The following is a 22029-nucleotide window of genomic DNA, read 5'->3' on the forward strand; positions in this document are numbered from 1 at the left end:
TAAGTACACCAGCGGCAAGACGTAATCAATACCTTCACTGTGCGATAACAATGGCAATGTAATTGATGACAGTACAACTAAAGCAGAGTTACTACGCTCTTTTTCCGAAACCCCTTCACCAAAGAAGACGAAGTAAATGTTCCAGAATTCTATTTAACAACAATTGCCAACGTGAGTAAACTAGAAGTAGATATTCGCAGCTAGCAAAGCAGCTTAAATCACTTAATAAAGGCAAGGCCTCGGTTCAGATTTTGCATCAGTCAGATTCCTTTCAGAGTCTGTGGATACAATAGCTCCATACTTAGCAATCATATACAACCACTCGCTCGTCGAAAGATCCGTACCTAAAGACTGGAAAGTTGAGCAAGTCAGACCAATACCCAAGAAAGTAATAGTAACCTCGGAGAAAAAGATTTAGTGAGAATGAGCCAACGAGGTATAAAAAAATATCGTGTTTGTGAATCACACCTGGCACTTAATTCTCAAGAAGTAATTAGGGGTATAGACAAGTGATGTCAAACTAAGTCCATATTTTAAGATTTCCAGAAGGCTTTTGATACTGTTCCTCGCAAGCGACTTCTAATAAAGTTGCATGTCTATGAACTATCGTCTGAGTTGTGCGGCTGGATTAGTGACTTCATGTCGTAAGGCTCACAGTTCGCAGTAATTTAGGGAAACTCATCGAGTAACACAGAAGTAATATCTGGTGTTCCTCAAGAAAGTGATATAGGCCACCTGCTGTTCGTGTTCTAGATAAACGGCTTAGGTGACAATCTGAACCGTTCTGTTAGCCTGTTTACAGATGATGCTGCCATTTACCGTTCTATAAAGTCGTCAAATGATCAAAACCGTTTGCAAAATTATGTAGACTACGTATTGTGTGAAAAGTGACAATTCACTCCAAATAACGAAACGTGTGGAATCATACATGTGAGTAATAAAAGGAATCCGCTAAGTTCGGTCACGCGATAAATCACACAAATTTAATGGCTGGAAATCCAACTCAATACTTAGGAATTAAAAATTTGAATAACTTTAAACTGGAACGATCACACAGATAATGTTGTGAGAAATGCAAAGCAAAGACTGCGACTTGTTGGCAAGCATTTAGAAAATGTATTATATCTACTAAAGAGACTGATTACACTACGCATGTCCGCCCTTTACTGGAGTAATGCTGTGCAGTATAGGGTTCGCATCAGATGGAATTGATGAACGACATTTCCAAAAGTTCAAAGACGGGCAGCTCGGTTTGCATTGTCGCGAAATGGGGAAAAATGCCGTATATATGATACGCGAGTTGGGGTTGATATTAATTAAAACAAAGCCGTTTTCGTCGCAACAGTGTTCTCTTATTCAGTTTCAATCACCAGCTTCATCCTCAGTGTGAAAATATTTTGTTGGCGCCCACCCACGCAGTGAGTAATTATTGTAGCGGTTAATTAAAAAAGAAAAAAAGAAGAAAAGAAAAAGAAAAAAGGTTGAAAATGTGGGAAGAAATCGTAAGTGAAATTTTTTTTTAAATCGTTAGTGACCGTGAAAAAAGGGAAAGAAAGAAAGAAATGCAGATCGAACTTCGTATTACAGAAAAGCTATAGTTGGGGTGGTCCTTGTGGCGTTTTTGAGCAAAAGTTAAACCAATTTCCACTACAAAAATTATTGAAAAGAAACAGAGAATAACAAAATGTAACTGACAGGGGGAAGTGGCGTAGATAAGAGTTCATCCTATACCAGGTTAACTTGTCTTCTTTCGTGCGGCGTCCAGGTCTTCAAAAATCTACTTCATTTCGGCGTGAAAAGTCTGCTCCGAAATCTTGCAATCGTCCAGGAATCACTAATTTATACCAATTAAAATCATCTTGATACTGTATGCAATTTAATTTACTTTGCTACTTCCATCCTCCGAATTTCTTAACAAGTTACACAATATGTCTACACATTAAAATCAGATCAAGACTAGCTAATAAGTTTTTTTTTTTATTTTTTTTTAACATCTTCATCAGATCACGTCTGCCTTAAGCTTCGGCTATCAAGAGACAAACAAGAAACGGATAGAAAAACAAAAAAGAGTTACAATTTTAGTATTTTCTCTGCCGTCGAGCTCTCATACCGCTGCGACAGCACAATTCATGTCTGAGGGAACGAGTGCAGCGCGGGGAAATTCAAAGTCCCGCTACATGATCATCATAATAAAGTAAGATAAGTCAGAGCTAGCACGTGAAGGTTTAAGTGTTCGTTTCTCCCGCTCGCGGTCCGAGAGTGGGAGGGGAGAGAAATAGCTTGAAGGTGGCTCGATGAATGATCTGCCAAGCACTTAATTGTGAATCCGCTGTAAATTAAAGTTACGAACACCGAATCTGGTATGAAGGCTTCGGTACACATCGTTTTCATGGTTCTACGGCCATTCTGTGATCGGATTAGTCATTTTCGTTTCCGGTTTTTTTGGCATCATTGTAGATTATCTAATACCAATTTCGGTCTGGGGTCAACATGATTACTGTGATTGTGTAAAGTCAGTGCAAACGAGGAAGCTGTACCAAATTTGAGGTCTTTTAGACTGATAATGTGCGGGTGGCTAGGGAGGGGGTGGGGCGCGGGATTAGAGATTTTTGAAAGAGCTAATACGTCGCAAAAAGAAAACTTTGTCATGTTAACTGATTCTTCCACCGGTTCTTGGTAGAACAATATAACTGTAAATGAAAAACACAGTGCGGCGGCGCGGTTCCTTTCGTCCGTTACCTGCACCTATCTGTGAACTCGCTGCAGTAGATCGCCGGTAGGAAAGCCGAGCAGAAACCTACGGTACTGCAACTCGCACCAGGCTGCATACAACGTAACTATTCCAAGAATCGGGAAAAGGTCTTAATTATGAATTAAAGGTGGAAATACTGGCAAAACTTAGGCATATTTTGAAGTTTGATAGTTTACACGCTCACTGCCAAGCCTGCGCTAATCTTAACAAAGTCAAGCACAAACCCTTTCAATCACGTTAGCAAGTTCGTGGTAACATATTTCCCGAAATCTGAACAGCTACTAAGCACGGATTGTTCTTAAATGAAAATGCTCGCCACACTATTCAGTTTATTTGTGTTTAATGCACTCAAGTTTTTAGTCACCAATCTGCTAATACGCCACGCGAAAATACTGTCTATTCTCAAACACAAAATTATTTTAAAACATCCGTACTTTCTAAACAATACACCGAAATAAATATGCCTTCACTTTAAAACACTTTTCAGACGTGTAGCACAACTAAAATCCGCAAATTATAGCTTACTTCGGAGTTCGTACCACGCACGACAGTACCATTGAAGGTCTGGGCTCCGACTATTCTACACTGCTGTAAGCATTCTATATCTCCGAGAGACAAGACGCGCGAAAAATACTTCGTCCTGATTGGTCAGTTTTCTTTAAGGCCAATAGAAAACATTATTCTCCGGCGTAAGTCCGCGCTTTTTATGATTATGCAATCAGCAAATATCACACTTTCGAACTGTACTTTTTCCCGAAATAAATATTTAACATTCTGAGATTTTGTTTATACTTTACGTTATTAACTACTTTCATTTGCACTCGAATTAGCTTTCCTTTTACCATAAACGTACTTAACATATTGTGATACAAAATTCCCCGTCGTCCCACTGTCTTAAAAATTTTTCATGCTAGTTCGTATAGCGTTTATCAGTAGAACAATGATCTACACGTTTACTTTAGACCAGATTCGCGAGTCTTCACATCACTAAAAGCATATACAAAACTGTACAAACGTAAATTAACAAAAAAATCCTTCAAGAAATAAATAGAACAATTCACAAAAACATTATTTTGACCTGTTTCTTGAATGTCTCTGTGCACTACTCTCCTCTAGCAGATGAAAATTAGAACTACGTACTCGACTGAACCCGCTTCAGACCATCTCTCAGTGTGCACGCATGAGTAATTCTCCCGATACACAGGTTCTAGACACGAGCGATAAAAGGCTAAAAGGCGCCACGCCTCAACAGTACTGTGTATGCTCTAGAATAGAACACACACAACATTATTTTTTTATTTATAAAATTTTGTCAGTTAGAAAAACTCCGACGGTGACAGTTGTACGGGTATGTAAGCTTTGTATTAAGGAGAATGTTTTCGGCCAAGCATGATGTGTAAAAAAAGTAAAATACAATAAAGAAAGCGCTTTTCGGGCTGTATTTTGGAGAGCTGCCCTTTGTATTCTAGTAATTCTGTTATGTGAATCTGCCACAAAAATTTTCGCGAGTGTGATGGACTAATTTTTCTACATCGAATCATCACTTCAAAATACACTTTGACGTATTCACGCGTGCGACTCTAAAGGCATTTGTGCAGTTCGGAATGTCGACACCTGCCCTGAATTTTTTTGTACACACTGCTAACAGCCACAGCAACTATTTTTTAAAAAGATGTTTAAAGCTGTTGAATCCTAGCTCGCCAGGCAGCTGCAGAAGTGTAACATCTGCAATAGTTGTAGCAGACAGCGCATACACAACAAGGCGGGCACACATCCGCAATTTATGTCACATTGGTAAACATAGCACAGTACAATGCGATCGGAATTTTTAAAGCGAATATCAGTTTCCGCTGATAGTTTCTCTGACACAATTGTTCACAGTTTCTATTCGCTTGAATTTGCACATCATTTAATGTTCATAAAAATTAACAGCTGCTTCTGAGATATCGCTAAGTGTGAACAATGAAGATAAAACTGAATTATTTTTCTTCTTTGAGTTACGCTTGTTAATAGCACGGCTAGTAGCACATGTGCGGGTTCCATAGTTTCACACTAATGTTTTCAACATTCCAAAGATAAAATACGAAGAACATGGTTTGCAATCGAAATCACTCACTTCTCCTGAAGACCTACATATGTGTTATTTGTTAGTTAATTTCTCAGATACTCATTCCAATTATGTCGACATTTCGTTAGAGATGTCATAAAATTAGAAGAAGCAAGAAGTAACTCGATGATTGTTGTGCTAGTTAAAGTCCTGAACAAAAATAGAGAACTTTCAAAGCCCAAAGATAACATGTACTGTAATAGCTTTCATTGACAAAGAAAAGGCTGGATTTTTTTGGTTAAACGAAGGAGGGAGAAATTGCTTGAACTTGAGCAATGTGCAACACCGGCTTTGTTTCGTAAAATCTGAGCATGAACCGTATAAACGGAAAAAAATATTTACGTGAAATACAAAATATGGAAGAAAAACTCACAAAAGTTTAAAAAAACTATTCGAAAGTTTTAGAACCGCTGTTCAGTGTCACTGCCCCTTTACTGTTAGAGATCTACAAGGATGAGTACTCTGAATTGCAAGTGAGATGAACATTAATGATTTCCAGGCTTCTTTGACCTGTTTAAAGAGATTCTGAAAATTATATTGAAAAGCTGGTACCAAAATTACGATACGCACCTAAAGCAAACGTTTAGATGTGTCATTAATAGGTAATACTATCGCGAAATTCGTAGCTTTTTGATTTCCACTAAAAGCAGCGTATAAACCTAATCAGTCACGTTCGTGCAGACTGCACTTTATCATTTCGATCGGAAAAAACGAGTGTTTTATGCAATCAAAGAATGCTATGATGCATTCGTATACAACTACGCCAGTAATGAAAGGTCAGTGGATTACTGCTTGCGCAACGTTACCTCTTTCTTCGGGAACATTAAGGCATATTAGGACAAAAGATTTTAAAAAGGACTGTTTACTTGCCAGACTCTTGTAATCAACGTAGCAAAACCTAGATAAATAGAAAATTTTGATTTTCAATGTTACGGTACGTCTAAAACATCTTACCACCCGCAGAAAATAATTCTTTGATGTTGTTGGACTCTTGCCCTGGACATTACGACACATTCCTCCCCCCTCCCCCCCCTCTCTCTCTCTCTCTCTCTCTCTCTCTCTCTCTCTCCCTCTGTCTCTCTGTCTCTGTCTCTGTCTCTCTCGGAGGAGGACCAAGAGACAATTTATTATAATTCGAATTCAACCCAAAACTAACTGTGTGGTTCGGCCTCTCGATAAAAATAATTCGAATTCCAGCCGGTGCTAACTGTGTGATCAATCTATCGATAAAAAGATTTTCAGTAGCGTAAAATATGTTTCAGTTAATTGTCAGGCAATATAATTTCAGAGACAATATTATTTCCGACTGCTCATTGCCGTTTCAGGTTTATCAGCGGAACAGTACTGTTAAACTTCAGTCATTTCTGCATTGCTGTTTGCATCAGCACAATTTACGAATTTAATCAAGTATGCGCAGCGCAATATGCTGAACAACGGCCACGATCATTTCTTACTTCATTCCAACTCTGTCTAAATAAAACCTAATATGAAGCGTCTGAATGCATTTATTTTTGTTTCATAGGTCTACCTGACGTAAGGAAATGTTTTCATCTTCCAGCAGATACCATGCATTTTTGTGACAACTACAGGGAATAAACAACTGTAGCAAAAGATACGGTATTCAAAAATTATAAGTATTATGTCACAGGAATTGTTATAAAGTATTTAATCCCAACAAATTAAAGTCCCGATTGATGGAAGTGGTCTGTAATGTGACATCATACACTACCTTAATTTTCTTTCCTCTGCTGGTCATTTGTGTAACAATTATATCCCCATTACCTTAGCTGCCGATATGAACTGCAAATTATTTGAAAACTTCATGAAGTTAGACGTTTTTAATATAGATTAAATGCTTGAAATTCACGTGTGTGCACTTTGGACTTCCTGCTACGTCCTTTTGCCATGGCTACGTCTGGTTATTTGTCCATTCTAGTGATATGCAGGAATGGCTGCCCATTCCGTTGTTATAAGTGGTTATTCTTGGGCCAAGGAATGTGTAACTTTATCATTAAAAAAAGCTAGCAGTGTGCCTTAGCAGCTAAAATTTTGACAGTGATGTTTTCTTTTTTGTGTATACTACCAACCTGCTGAAATATTTCAGGGTAGGTTTCGACGCCTCGGATTGAGCCATTCTCTTGTCAGAATATTTCCAAATGCATTGAGTTCCTTGCTACAAAAACCGCGTGGCGGCACTAACATTTTCGGACGGTCACGACAGCTGGTATTTTAAGGCGAGCAGACACTTAATTAATTTTTACTATTTTTAGTTCTTCATCTGATGTGATGTTTTGATTTTGGTAGCTTTGTATTGGGTTGTTCCGAGTAAGAACTCTCTTCGAAGTAGAAGAATATGCCACCTGTTGATTATAAATTGTGCTTCCACTACAACCCTACATCATTATACACATTCTGATCAGTGAATGTTAGTGCAAGGATGGATGTTCAGGCTGGGTATCGTCTTTTTCCGTTTCAGCCTGCGCTCTTGACTCATGTCAGACAGCATACATCACATGTTTATGGGGTGGTTACAAAGAGACATTTATAAACATTTAAATCAAATGATCAGATTATTAAATAAAATGTACCTCCGCAAGTCGCCACGTTACGATGTTTGGATATATGTTAATGTGTATTAAATGAGGCCTAATGCGCGAGCTTATGGCGTACACGACGTGATGTGCGGGGCGGTAGCAGAGATAAAACGCAAGCGATATTCCTCGTTGTGTTTTTATTGGCACAAAGAAAAGTAAACAAGAACATTTACTGATGTCGACAAAGTAGTCGAAACAAAACACAATTTAAGGGGGTAGGACGTCAAACGGGCCGACTTGGAAAAGGATAGGCATCACAGGACATTTTAATTTCCATTGTCTATACTGTCACAAATAAAAACGTAAGACTTTATAGGTATGACCTGGAAATATTCAGGATTCACACTCATAGAAGTGGAAGTACAAAAACATAACAAAATAATTTTTTTCATGTGAAATATCATCTTTTTGTCACTTACTATTGGCTGAATTTGTTGCTATAGGTACAAACCTATTAAAAACTGTAGTAAAAATACAGATAATTAACTATAAAATTTGAAATTTTTCTAAACATGAAGTTATCTTCTCATAAATTAAATAAATTCTAGAGTTTCATACACCTGTTCTGTGCAAAATTCATCATAGAATATAGTTTACTTACGAAGAAAGCTCTCTGGGGACTGTTTCCGATCATGTGAGTGTCGTAGGAAAGTAGTCCGCTTGTTGATAGCGATCTCTGGCGCTGCTGTCGATCAGCGGTGCTCGGTAGCAGGCCCTGGCTGCCGTTGGCTGAAACACGAGGCTCTGTTTTTGTCTGCGGCAGCGGTCTCGGTCGTACCGTAAAAATATGTTTTGGTTTCACTTGCTGTAATTAAGGCATCCCGCATCTCTGTTCCGTCATGCAGGATGCCGATGTCGCAGGCGAACGGGACGAGCGCTGCACAAAGTATACACTTACTGAACTAGATATTCGTCATCCCCCTAAAAAAAAGTACGGTGGTCCCTTTCTATGGCTGAAAGCGGTGTATAACTGGTACCAGAAGGTCGTTAACCCCTCCGTTAATGATGAATATCGTCGCAGTGGAATATGTATGTTACAGTTTGTTGTATGGTATCTGGGCAGCAAGACTGGTCGATGTGGAGACGTTACAGAAAGCGAAAAAGGACCCCAAGAAATTATCGTGAATGAAGTTTCCCGATTTGTTGTGTCATCGCAACTTCCACAGCCAAGTAACAGTGAGCGAGAGCAGTGGTTGTAAAACCGACAGAGACGTAATAAATATGCCACGCGTTGTCAATAACAAACGGTTACAAACCTAAAACGAACTGCTGTCACCACTCAACGCAGGTCCATCTGAACCATTTGCAAGCATGCAACACATTTTGGGCGTAGGACACCTTGCAAAAGGCCATTGCTCTCAGGGGTAAAAGAAACTGCACGTATTCAGTGGTGAAAACAAAATTAAAAGTAAAAAAAAAATGGGGAATAGCTGACTGCAGGCATATAGTGTAGTAAGTCACGATTTGGTCTCTATTCAAATTGTTAAAGGGGTCGAGTGCACACACACGGCCTAATAAGGTAGTGTAATGATGGTTTAGTTCAGGTCGGATGTGGCTCTATTATATTTTAGGGTTTGTTTGCGTAAGAGGACTTTGACCCTAACATTCTGGTTACCGTGAACATGAACCAGGATTACTTTTACATCAACATTCCACCTGACTATATGCTTCATGATAAATAATATGTTTGAACTAACCAGTGTCATAAGTTTCAAAGAGATGGACAAAGTGTACCATACATGGAAGAAAATGTTTTACAAAAGTGGCCACTTGCTGAGATTATTTGTGACTGTTGAAACTGAATTTAAATTTCAGTTTCTGGATACCATATTACGGCCTCTCGTGGTGAAAATGTCGATGGCCTTAACAGATAGAAATCGACTTTCGATTTGTGAGTTCTTTGAGATGATAAGCGTCATTCCTGTGCTGGTTCATTATCAGAGGATCTGTGCGAAACTTTCGCACTTTTATAGTTTTAAATAATGACAGTGTTTGGAGTAAGTGTAGTCGTCAGGATAAGAATGGTTGTAAGCAAGGTTCGATTCCTGCCAGATTCAAATTTTTCAACAAAGGTGCTCGTTCTATGAATATTTACGTGAATTGTAAAATACGAAAGGTTAGAAAAAATTTAATGTGTAGTTTTTAACCATGCGGTCTTGATCAACAAATTGGATTTCTTTCTGCAGTATACAGCTAGAAATAAGAAGAAATGCGTTTTCCATAGAAATGACAATTAAACGTGTTAGTTAGTATTTATTGTATTCAAATGACGTAGGTGTTCGAGGTAAACGGAAAAAATCGGAAAGAATAATGACTGATACGAGAGTCTCTTCAGTTCCTATTTTATACTGCAACCGTCGGTTCTTTTATTTTCACGAACTGTTGCATTCGCATAGAGCAGTTCGAGAATTACGCCCATCTCATACTTCGAAACATTTTGTGTTCTTCTTTCGTTTTCCATTTCGCCAAACATAAACGAAAGGATTAGTAGCGGGGTATAAACATACTTTTGCTTTTCACAAAAGTGAGATTACGTGACAATGACGACACTCATCAGATGGGCTCTGGCGGTCGCAGAGGGTGGTCTTACTGGTAATTGGGAGCTCCAACGTCAGGCGCGTAATGGGGCACCTTAGGGATATGGCAGCAAGAGAGGGGAAGAAAACCAATGTGCACTCCGTGTGCATACCGGGGGGAGTCATTCCAGATGTGGAAAGGGTCCTTCCGGATGCCATGAAGGGTACAGGGTGCACCCATCTGCAGGTGGTCGCTCATGTCGGCACCAATGATGTGTGTCGCTATGGATCGGAGGAAATCCTCACTGGCTTCCGGCGGCTATCTGATTTGGTGAAGACTGCCAGTCTCGCTAGCGGGATGAAAGCAGAGCTCACCATCTGCAGCATCGTCGACAGGACTGACTGCGGACCTTTGGTACAGAGCCGAGTAGAGGGTCTGAATCAGAGGCTGAGAAGGTTCTGCGACCGTGTGGGCTGTAGATTCCTCGAATTGCGCCATAGGGTGGTGGGGTTTCGGGTTCCGCTGGATAAGCGGCTACACGGGTAGCAAGGGTTGTGTGGCGTGGGCTGGGCGGTTTTTTAGGTTAGATGGCCTTGGGCAAGTACCATGCGGCGACCAAGCAGCAATCGGTATTGTAATTGTAAACTGTCGAAGCTGCGTTGTTAAAGTACCGGAACTTCAAGCGCTGATAGAAAGCACCGAAGCTGAAATCGTTATAAGCACGGAAAGCTGGCTGAACCCAGAGATAAATTCTGCCGAAATTTTTACAAAGGCACGGACGGTGTTTAGAAAGGATAGATTGCATGCAACCGGTGGTGAAGTGTTCGTCGCTGTTGGTAGTAGTTTATCCTGTAGTGAAGTAGAAGTGGATAGTTCGGTGTGAATTATTATGGGTGGAGGTTACACTCAACAACCGACCTAGGTTAATAATTGGCTCCTTTTACCGACCTCCCAACTCAGCAGCATTAGTGGCAGAACAACTGAGAGAAAATTTGGAATACATTTCACATAAATTTTCTCAGCATGTTATAGTCTTAGGTGGAGATTTCAATTTACCAGATATAGATGTTTAGGACGGGTGGTAGGGACAGAGCATCGAGTGACATTGTACTGAGTGCACTATCCGAAAATTACCTCGAGCAATTAAACAGAGAACCGACTCGTGGAGATAACATCTTGGACCTACTGATAACAAACAGACCCGAACTTTTCGACTCTGTATGTGCAGAACAGGGAATCAGTGATCATAAGGCCGTTGCTGCATCCCTGAATATGGAAGTTAATAGGAATATAAAAAAAGGGAGAAAGGTTTATCTGTTTAGCAAGAGTAATAGAAGGCAGATTTCAGACTACCCAACAGATCAAAACGAAAATTTCTGTTCCGACACTGACAATGTTGAGTGTTTATGGAAAAAGTTCAAGGCAATCGTAAAATGCGTTTTAGACAGGTACGTGCCGTGTAAAACTGTGAGGGACGGGAAAAACCCACCGTGGTACAACAACAAAGTTAGGAAACTACTGCGAAAGCAAAGAGAGCTTCACTGCAAGTTTAAACGCAGCCAAAACCTCTCAGACAAACAGAAGCTAAACGATGTCAAAGTTAGCGTAAGGAGGGCTATGCGTGAAGCGTTCAGTGAATTTGAAAGTAAAATTCTATGTACTGACTTGACAGAAAATCCTAGGAAGTTCTGGTCTTACGTTAAATTAGTAAGTGGCTCGAAACAGCATATCCAGACACTCCGGGATGATGATGGCATTGAAACAGAGGAAATACTAAAATCTGAAATACTAAAATCTGAAATACTAAACACCTTTTTCCAAAGCTGTTTCACAGAGGAGGACCGCACTGCAGTTCCTTCTCTAAATCCTCGCACAAACGAAAATATGGCTGACATCGAAATAAGTGTCCAAGGAACAGAAAAGCAACTGGAATCACTCAACAGAGGAAAGTCCACTGGACCTGACGGGATACCAATTCGATTCTACACAGAGTACGCGAAAGAACTTGCCCCCCTTCTAACAGCCGTGTACCGCAAGTCTCTAGAGGAACGGAAGGTTCCAAATGATTGGAAAAGAGCACAGGTAGTCCCAGTCTTCAAGAAGGGTCGTCGAACAGATGCCCAAAACTATAGACCTATATCTCTGACGTCGATCTGTTGTAGAATTTTAGAACATGTGTTTTGCTCGAGTATCATGTCGTTTAGCGAAACCCAGAATCTACTACGTAGGAATCAACATGGATTCCGGAAACAGCGATCGTGTGAGACCCAACTCGCTTTATTTGTTCATGAGACCCAGAAAATATTAGATACAGGCTCCCAGGTAGATGCTATTTTTCTTGACTTCCGGAAGGCGTTCGATACAGTTCCGCACTGTCGCCTGATAAACAAAGTAAGAGCCTACGGAATATCAGACCAGCTGTGTGGATGGATTGAAGAGTTTTTAGCAAACAGAACACAGCATGTTGTTATCAATGGAGCGACGTCTACAGACGTTAAAGTAACCTCTGGCATGCCACAGGGGAGTGTTATGGGATCATTGCTTTTCACAATATATATAAATGACCTATTAGATAGTGTCGGAAGTTCCATGCGGCTTTTCGCGGATGATGCTGTAATATACAGAGAAGTTGCAGCATTAGAAAATTGTAGCGAAATGCAGGAAGATCTGCAGCGGATAGGCACTTGGTGCAGGGAGTGGCAACTGACCATTAACATAGACAAATGTAATGTATTACGAATACATAGAAAGAAGGATCCTTTATTGTATGATTATATGATAGCGGAACAAACACTGGTAGCAGTTACTTCTGTAAAATATCTGGGAGTATGTGTGCGGAACGATTTGAAGTGGAATGATCATATAAAATTAATTGTTGGTAAGGCGGGTACCAGGTTGAGATTCATTGGGAGAGTCCTTAGAAAATGTAGTCCATCAACAAAGGAGGTGGCATACAAAACACTCGTTCGACCTATACTTGAGTATTGCTCATCAGTGTAGGATCCGTACCAGATCGGGTTGATGGAGGAGATAGAGAAGATCCAAAGAAGAGCGGCGCGTTTCGTCACAGGGTTATTTGGTAACCGTGATAGCGTTACGGAGATGTTTAACAAACTTAAGTGGCAGACTCTGCAAGAGAGGCGCTCTGCATCGCGGTGTAACTTGCTCGCCAGGTTTCGAGAGGGTGCGTTTCTGGATGAGGTATCGAATATATTGCTTCCCCCTACTTATACCTCCCGAGGAGATCACGAATGTAAAGTTAGAGAGATTAGAGCGCGCACGGAGGCTTTCAGACAGTCTTTTTCCCCGCGAACCATACGCGACTGGAACAGGAAAGGGAGGTAATGACAGTGGCACGTAAAGTGGCCTCCGCCACACACCGTTGGGTGGCTTGCGGAGTATAAATGTAGATGTAGATGTAGATGTAAATGTAGCACTATGGGACTTAAAATCTGAGGTCATCAGTTCCCTAGAACTTAGAACTACTTAAACCTAACTAACCTAAGGACATCACACACATCCATGCCCGAGACAGGATTCGAACCTGCGACCGTAGCGGTCGAGCGGTTCCAGACTGAAGCGCCTAGAATCGCTCGGCCACTCCAGCCGGTTCGTCACTCATCAGCGATTGTCTAGAAAATTTATGTATATAGTCTGCCATGTGCTTATTCATACCTCTGTTATCATATTCGCATCTCCAGGGCGCCTTCCATTCCAATTCATGGAGTTAGTCGTAGTCAAATGCATGGCTGGCTGACGACGATTTGCTGACCGGTTGTTAAGGTTGGTGCACCAAAGACGCATTTGAAACGCAGTTTATTTTTAACCGCAATCACGGGATGGTGGTTATCTTGCTTTTAAACCGACGTTGGTGCACTCAGTCAGTCGTGCGACTTCTTTCCTTACGTTATTCCTTCATTCACCTCTGGCAATTAGCTGTTGCTGTGAAAACTGTGAAGTTGCACCGTAACTCGGAATCTACGTTGAAACGTAAGCCCTGGCTTCAGTTAGTCATGTAAATCAAATCAGAGGCCGGGAGAAAGCAAGGGCATAGCATAATGCCTAGTAAATGTTGGCGTGTTCAAACCAGTCTTACGGTTTACATCGAAATAGTTCCCCAACTTACCATATATGCAAGATGAGGCGTCTACGTTTCCTGTTTCCTAAGCTCAAAAAACGGATTTGGAGCGAAGTAATGCCGAATGAAAAAAAAAGAACAAATATCTTTACGTAAATGATAAACACGTCACAACCTCAGGGAAGCAAATGCATTAATATGAGTTCAATTTCTTCAATTGTAACTTTATTATTATTGCAAAACAATTACAAACTCTGAAAGTTCTTTGGTACTGACCTAATGATACAGCTCCGAGACGTATATGTATTTACACTAGGTTCTCGAATCGGTATTCTTTTGTACATAGGTTATTTTCCATATTATCAAAAAAACTGATATGTAGCCGTCTCTGTGGTTTTCTTCACAGTCTTGGCCGCGCGGGATTAGCCGAGCGGTCTGGGGCGTTGCAGTCATGGACTGTGCGGCTGATCCCGGCGGAGGTTCGCGTCCTCCCTCGGGCATGGGTGTGTGTGTTTGTCCTTAGGATAATTTAGGTTAAGTAGTATGTAAGCTTAGGGACTGATGACCTTAACAGTGAATTTCCATAAGATTTCACACACATTTGAACATTTCTTTCACAGTCTTGATGTGTTCTCGCAATTGCATTAGACGATCAGTCCAAATAATCCTCCAAGCTGTTTTCTTCGGCACAACGGTAGCTTCTTTAGATAGGTTAGAAAGTTCTATAATCTTTCCGCATTCACCATTATCCATTGGCATGGTCCTTCACTGCTCCAAACATTCTGCGTAATATTTTCCTCTTGAAAATTCTGAAGGTTTCGTCATCTTCTTTTTCGTCAGTATATAGACTGCTGTATACTATGTATCTGTATCAGTAATATCTGTGTACAGCGAACGTCTTTTTCTGCGCTTGCGATGTTCAGTTGTTACCACCAGACAATGACATTACTAGACGAAAGCCGGTTCGTGATTTTAAAAAAAAAAAAAAATGTTTCGCAGAACGTTGGAGAAGTGTTTCCCGTTTCAGTTTTTATTACATTCTATCATGCATCCAAGTATGATTCAGTTAATGTTACTTTAAGTGTTATATATTAAATAAAAGGATAGTTTTACTTTTTATTTTCAGGTCTGAATACGAAATTATGAGACAATGGATATCTGTAATCTAAACACGTAAATGCGATTGTGACTGTCAGCACAAATTATTTTAACAAATAAAGCAGTCACGGTCGTTAGCAAACGCCAAAAAACGTCGCACCTCACAAATGATACAGAATAAATCAGGAAGAACAGAAAATATTTTCGAAGATTGTAGTAAAATGTTCGTATAATATGTATGCAATTTACACTGACTACAGAGGTACAACTTGTTACAAAGATAAGTTCTAAATTCTCTTGTTAAGACTCCAGTTGCTATGAGTTCATTTAGCGATTCACATTTATGTTTTGAAGTTAAAGTAGTTGAATTTACATCAATGCAATTTTAAACCGTGATTGTTATTTATTGACTAATTGTACTATACGGTTATAAACGCTGAGTATGCATATATAATTGTACACGATTTTAGTACTGGAAATGCTGCTGCTGCTTGTAGATAGTACAGTAGACGATTCCGTAACCGCAGAGTACCAGTTTCAGGAGTGTTTACTCATTTCACTAAATGCACAATGAGTGAGACTGGTGCGATGTACAGTAGGCATATCTCATCTGAAAATGCTGATTAAGTAAAAGTGAATTAACACAGTTCTTCATCAAACACACACAGTATTTCTACTTGTATCAGTGCTCCACATACGAGAATATGTCGGAAGTTATGCATGCACGGCCTCCATCCTTCTCATTATTTTACAGTGTGTGCAACACCTTGAAGAAGAAAATGTAAAACATAAATAAATGTACATACCTTGTTTGGTATCAGGTTTTTTCGGGTATAACAGTTTGTCAAGTTTCTTTTCCACAAATGCTTTTAATTTCAATCCGTACTTTCCTGAAAAAGAATGCCAATTGCGTGTATGACTCCAATCAGTAGCAAAGTCTACAATGGCTTTAGCATCCAACTGCTGCACTCGTTGTCTAAATTCTTCTTCCGTAAAAACATTTTATCGAGCTTCCTTCAATAAACGATCGTACCCAACGTCGTGTTCTTTAGCAATGGCATCAGCTCCACTTCGTGGTGCGTCTATATTTATAGGATTTCCAGGTCCAACGTAATCACTACCAGGTAATGTTAATCCTATATTTTTTACTCTTTCAACTAATTTTGTAGCACCGTACGCTACTCCTGCACCTGCTAAAGCTGTTACACCAGCAGCTCCAGCTATTTGACCTATAGATAACGAGGTGCTTAAGGTCGCACCATCAACTGCTGTTTCAGCTGCCCCAGATAAAAGTGGCGTATTTTCAGATGCATCTGTTTCTATTGCTGTATGACCTTCTTCACCGTACTGATATGGACGACGCTGGGGCAATCCAGTATTTACGTCTTCTGTTGGCCTTGGCTCCATTTCAAATTCAACAACTTCTTCGTCTAAATCACCGTATGCTGGATTTTCTCCATACCTAATTTCATCTGCAGCATCTTTACGGAACATTGTCCTTATACTATCACTCCTATTAACATTAAAAACGTTTCCCCGTTCCGCCATTTCAATATCGTCCACTGGTCCTGGATATAAAGTTCCTCCGTCGTACTGTATTGAACCATGTTGTCCCGTACTTAAATACTCATTTAACCAAGACATTGTGCTGACTAAATAAATGTTACTAGTTTCTGCATTTATATACGTAACAGCAACATCTGTCACTGCATGGCGCAAATGGCTGTGACAGATTACTCGCGATTTCTTTCTGACGCCAAGCTTTTGCTGGCGTGGGTGCTTGCCCAGATAGCCTGCTTGAAAAGCCAACTATCTCAGCTCCACAGCCACAGGCGCCATGGCGACCTTGGGACCAGGGAACCCGGAAGGGGGTGGGGGGGTGGGGGGAGAGATAGAGTGTATGCTCAACGAATCGACGAACATGTGCGGCCGAACGTGCGTCATTATTCATGTTGAACATACACTTCTTGGAAATGTTATATTTAGATGACTTGCTAGATTTAGATGACTTGCCACATGACGATTCGAATGTGCATAGGCCCCGTCATGATGAGAGAACAGCCTATCCTTGTAGCCAAACAAACTTTTTGTAGTGTCCTCGTCGACGCTGTTGAGTCGTGTACCATAGGAATCAAGGGAGAGGATGTTGTTTGGTGGACGGTATCCTCTTTCTACAACACAACTGCACACATGTATTAACAAGGCTCTTTATTTACTTAAACAGATAGCTGCTACTTAACTTTAACAGCGTCCATGTGTTGTGGTAAAAGCTCTTCCGTAAAAGTCCACTTTAGCCACAGTGCTGGTGAAGTACAAGTCCCGCTATGTGATGAATAACAGACGCTGAACTGGAGTGCGAGTTGGTGCGTCAGTGTCTGAGCTACTGACTAAGCGACTGAGCAAGTGCCTGAGACCGTCTGAGACTGCCTGAGGCCCTCCACTCAGCGACGGCGATCTGAATACTTGCCGTCGAGAGTGTGTTGGCGGCATGTTGCTTTGCTTGTGAGTCTGTCTTTGACCTCTCTCCTGACAGGCGCGTTTGATCCAGACCTACTATCGATCTTCTTGCTACGTCTTTGCCGATCGGTGTGATGGCGACAGCTTACGCCAGCACACTATTCCCAACAATGTTGGAAGCTCGTTCTGAAGAAAGTCTAGATAAAGGGGTCATGTAACACAACAGGCCCAATCAGCTGCTTCTCTATCATACCATACCACAAAGGGAAGCGATCTTACAATGTATATCCACAAATGCATGTGGGTTTTCGTTGAACCACCATTGGGGTTACGAGTGTTATCGATACCTTAGTGAGTGAAAGTGACTTCATCGCTAAAGAGTATCATAACTGTTCAACAATTTTCTGTTTCCCCACAGCCAAATTCCAACCGTTACAGCAAAAGTAATTGCCCGAAATCCTAGGATTGCCTTTCCTACAAATTCCAGTGAAACAGAACTTGCAACTTTAAATAAAAATAAAAATATGATTACTAGTGTGAGTATTAATTTAAAAATACCTGGTGTTAACGTAAAGCCTACTGCATTTGGTAACTCAGCTGCTATGGAAACAACTAGTATAGACCATAAACGTGATTTTTCGCCTATTTGGAAATCATGGTATGGGTATAAAAATGATGAGGGCGACTATTTAACTACCGTTCCTGCACATCAATTTGGGCAACCCATTAACTTAAAATACTATTATGCGTGTGCAACAAGTACAAAAGAAAAAGCTCTACACAACTGGGGTTGGAAATGTGTACAATCATGTGTTTCCTACGTAGATGCAGGTGCTCGTACTGTAAGTATTATTGTTAATTACGAATACAAACCTACTTTAGGTTTTCTTAAAATCCTAAAACCACCAAATATTGATATTTTCCCAATAACATCTACTGTTCAGGGTGCACCTCGACGGTACGCAATCAATGGTGACAAACACTCCACTCCATTCGTAACATGTGATAATTTTTCTACAACACCATTTGAACCAGCACAAATACATGAACAGTTAGTAGGAGCTATTTCTCCAGTAACAAACATGATTCATCTGGATATAATAACGCAATAGAAAAAGCTGATATTGCTTCTGCTGGGTTTAATATTAGACTTCATGATACCAGTGTTTAGACAAGTCTTCATGTAGGCATAAATCCTACATATGCTTTAAGTACGAGTAGTTTGAACAGTGATTTTACAAAGTATACAGATACTCAAATGTTATTTGAAGTGATAGCTGAAGGTTCTGTAAACTCAGATGGTTTAGAAACTCATTATCCTCGGGCAAATGTACCAAATGTTCGAGTTTCTGATATGATATATATGTCTAATGTAAAAAGGAATGAGGAATCATCAGCGTACAAGGGTTAATATGAAATACAAAAAGTGTAATATTTATTTTGTATAATGTAATATTTTATTTACCTTTGTAAACAAGTTATTGAAAATATATGTATTTCAAAATTACAATTGGTTTTCATTTAATATTCCACATTATACATTTGTAATAAGCTGAAAAAAGCTAAGGGATAAGGCTCTTTTGTTGCATTTTTCAAATCTTCAAATCTACTCCACCTTATAGTTTTCACACGAATATCCTTAAAATCAGGGTGCCTGCAAACTGCAGGTTGACTGTTGAAAATTAGTAAAAGTGTTGCCCTCCTTAAAACTGCATCGCCTTTATACTTCACTCTAATGTTACATGAAATTCCCTCGCACACTGTTTTAAAATCTTCTAAGGCTCCTTCTTCAATACTAATTTCATTGCCAACAATTAATCTTCTATTAACAGCATCTTGCATTGCGAATTGATTTGTTTTGTTATTACATCTACCTATATGACCAACATTAAGAGCTAAAGATACAAAGTAATCAAAGAACCAATTTTTATCACTATTTGGAGGACCAACAATACACAAAGTGTTTATCTTTTTTGACTGTACATATTTATCATTATTCCAATAATACAATCCATTCTTATTGAACCACGAAACTAAATTTAACAAAAATTCTGTAGCTTTATCATTGTCATCTTCACATTGGAATAATAGAATTTTGTTTAACCAGGTTAAACAATCGCCCAAAGTATAATAATATTCCCATACATTGTTAGAGGTAGCATATAATATACTATCCTGTGAACCAGAACATAAAAGCGATTCAATTCCGCTAAGATCTAAATCGTTAATGGTTTTCTTGTATAACTCTAATCCCATATCGAAAAATCTTTTAAATTTAGGATCAATAAAATTCATGAAGTAACCATGATCAATTGGAAGCACGTTTGTAATGTTCTCAGGTGATATACAATTGTACTGAAGAAGCACGGAAAGAACCTGGCGCGCGATTGTTGTCGGGTTGCACCCTTTTCCTGTAATGATCTGTTTGCGTCTCGAATAAGACTGTTTACATGGCGCATTATTTGCGTGCCTCTGGTCGCTGTCACCATCAGATCGATTACTTTCCCCTTCCAGTATTGTTTGGTATCCTGAGAGGCAACTTTCCCATCGTACAATTTCAGCTGGATAAGGTAGTCTTTTAATGGCTCCTCCAATCCAAGTTTTCCCGCGGCTATACCCCTTTTGCACATGGAGGTATAACAGTACATTGAACCAGTCGATATCTGAAATTTCTGCAATTGCTGTTTTCCGTCTGTGGAGCTTCTTAATTCTGGAGGAAATAAATGTATCACTTCGGAGCCAACATCTGCATCTCCTCGAGGAATAGACACAGTCATGAATGATGTGGAAATGGTCTCCGTCTTCTCTCCAGAAGAGAATTTCTCCAGGATATCTCTTTGAGAACTCAGTAAGTTTGCTATGCAAGATGTCAGCATCTCCCGGTCTTTCTGTGACAATGACGTCACTGTAGTACCACCTGGTAGAGACCTCACATAATTTAATAAATCCTGTAAACCACGGGAACATGAGTAGGAAGTCAGTTCGTATTTTGTGAAACAGTTCATGGTTATATTCAAGCACGTTAACAAAGCTCTATCGTCTTCTCCCAGTGAAGATAGGATACTCGTTACCAGGCATGTGAGGAGCTTCAGGGATGGTTTCTTCACTTCGTCTTCCAGCATCATCCACATCAAGGTTATCAATTCCACCATGTGTTCCATTTTCAGAATTCTGCAAACAAATTATCAAACATTAACTCATCATCTCCATCAGAACCGGAAACTGCACCTAGACAACCTCCACAACGTACACTACGAAATAGTGGGGTGTTTGCACAAAATGAGCACCAATAATTATATTTAGTTACAATGAGTGGTGCAAATACACCTTCCACAACTTCCATAGGATTAACAACTAGTGATATGTTGCCGACACAAAACATTTTATAAATCTTTGCAAAAACAGACATAATGTCTTAAGGGATGACAGCAATAAGTGATTTTATAATGTTACTTAAAATCCGTCTTGATTGCAAATTTTTTTTTATTATACATATGACCGGTTTCGGTTCATTCAGAACCATCTTCAGATCTGATATTTCAGCTACAGGAGTAACCCGTCCAAATCCAGCAACTTTCACATGCTACGTCACATCAAAAGTAGCCCAAGAGAACAAACCCCAGTTTGATCCTGCAGCCATTAACAACCAAGACACAAAGAGTTTGAAGCAATTAGCTGTCAGTGAGCTTTGATTTATATCAATGGGGAAAGTTAAAAATTTGTGCCGTACAAGGATTGAAGTTAAGGCGAAGATGGCCAATAATCCGATGCACAATGACCTCGAACTTTTACGGGAATCGGCGAGATACCGAGAGGAGTGAGACTAATGAGCAGTGTGTGGTGTAAGTTGAGAATTTGGGTCTGACTGCAGGCGTGCTAGGATATAGTAGTGATCTCTGTGTCCGGATGCCCTATTAGTCAGCACATCTGCCTAGTGCGTAGGAAACCCGAATTTGAATACTGGCGCGTACAAATTCTAAAGACTTTAATTCATTTGTGTTTTGATTCATAATGGGTGCAGGAACAAAATGGTGTCTGTTCATTCGGAAATTATATATTTAATTGTTTGCGTTTGACTAACACATTCAGTGAGTATTTACTTGGGTCAGATACTAATACTGATAAAAATCTGACATGTGTTTTATGAAAACTCCTTAAATAATTTATTACCAAACACTGTTTCTTGTAGACACGCCACACCTCCCGTATTACGGAATCTAAATTAATGATTATTTTCAATATTAATGACGAAAAGTGCGCAAATACTCGGAAGTTATTATTTTCATTCAAATATTTGTCTAGAAAATCTTTTTTATAAAAACACCATCTATTCTGTAGATTAATCGAGTTTCTGTCTGTTACCCGCGTCTTCCCTGCACAATATTACAGCTGCGTGACTCGCAGTCTTCTTCAGGTGCTGCCCGAC

Source organism: Schistocerca cancellata, chromosome 7, assembly GCF_023864275.1.
Source record: "Schistocerca cancellata isolate TAMUIC-IGC-003103 chromosome 7, iqSchCanc2.1, whole genome shotgun sequence".
Lineage (NCBI taxonomy): Eukaryota > Metazoa > Arthropoda > Insecta > Orthoptera > Acrididae > Schistocerca > Schistocerca cancellata.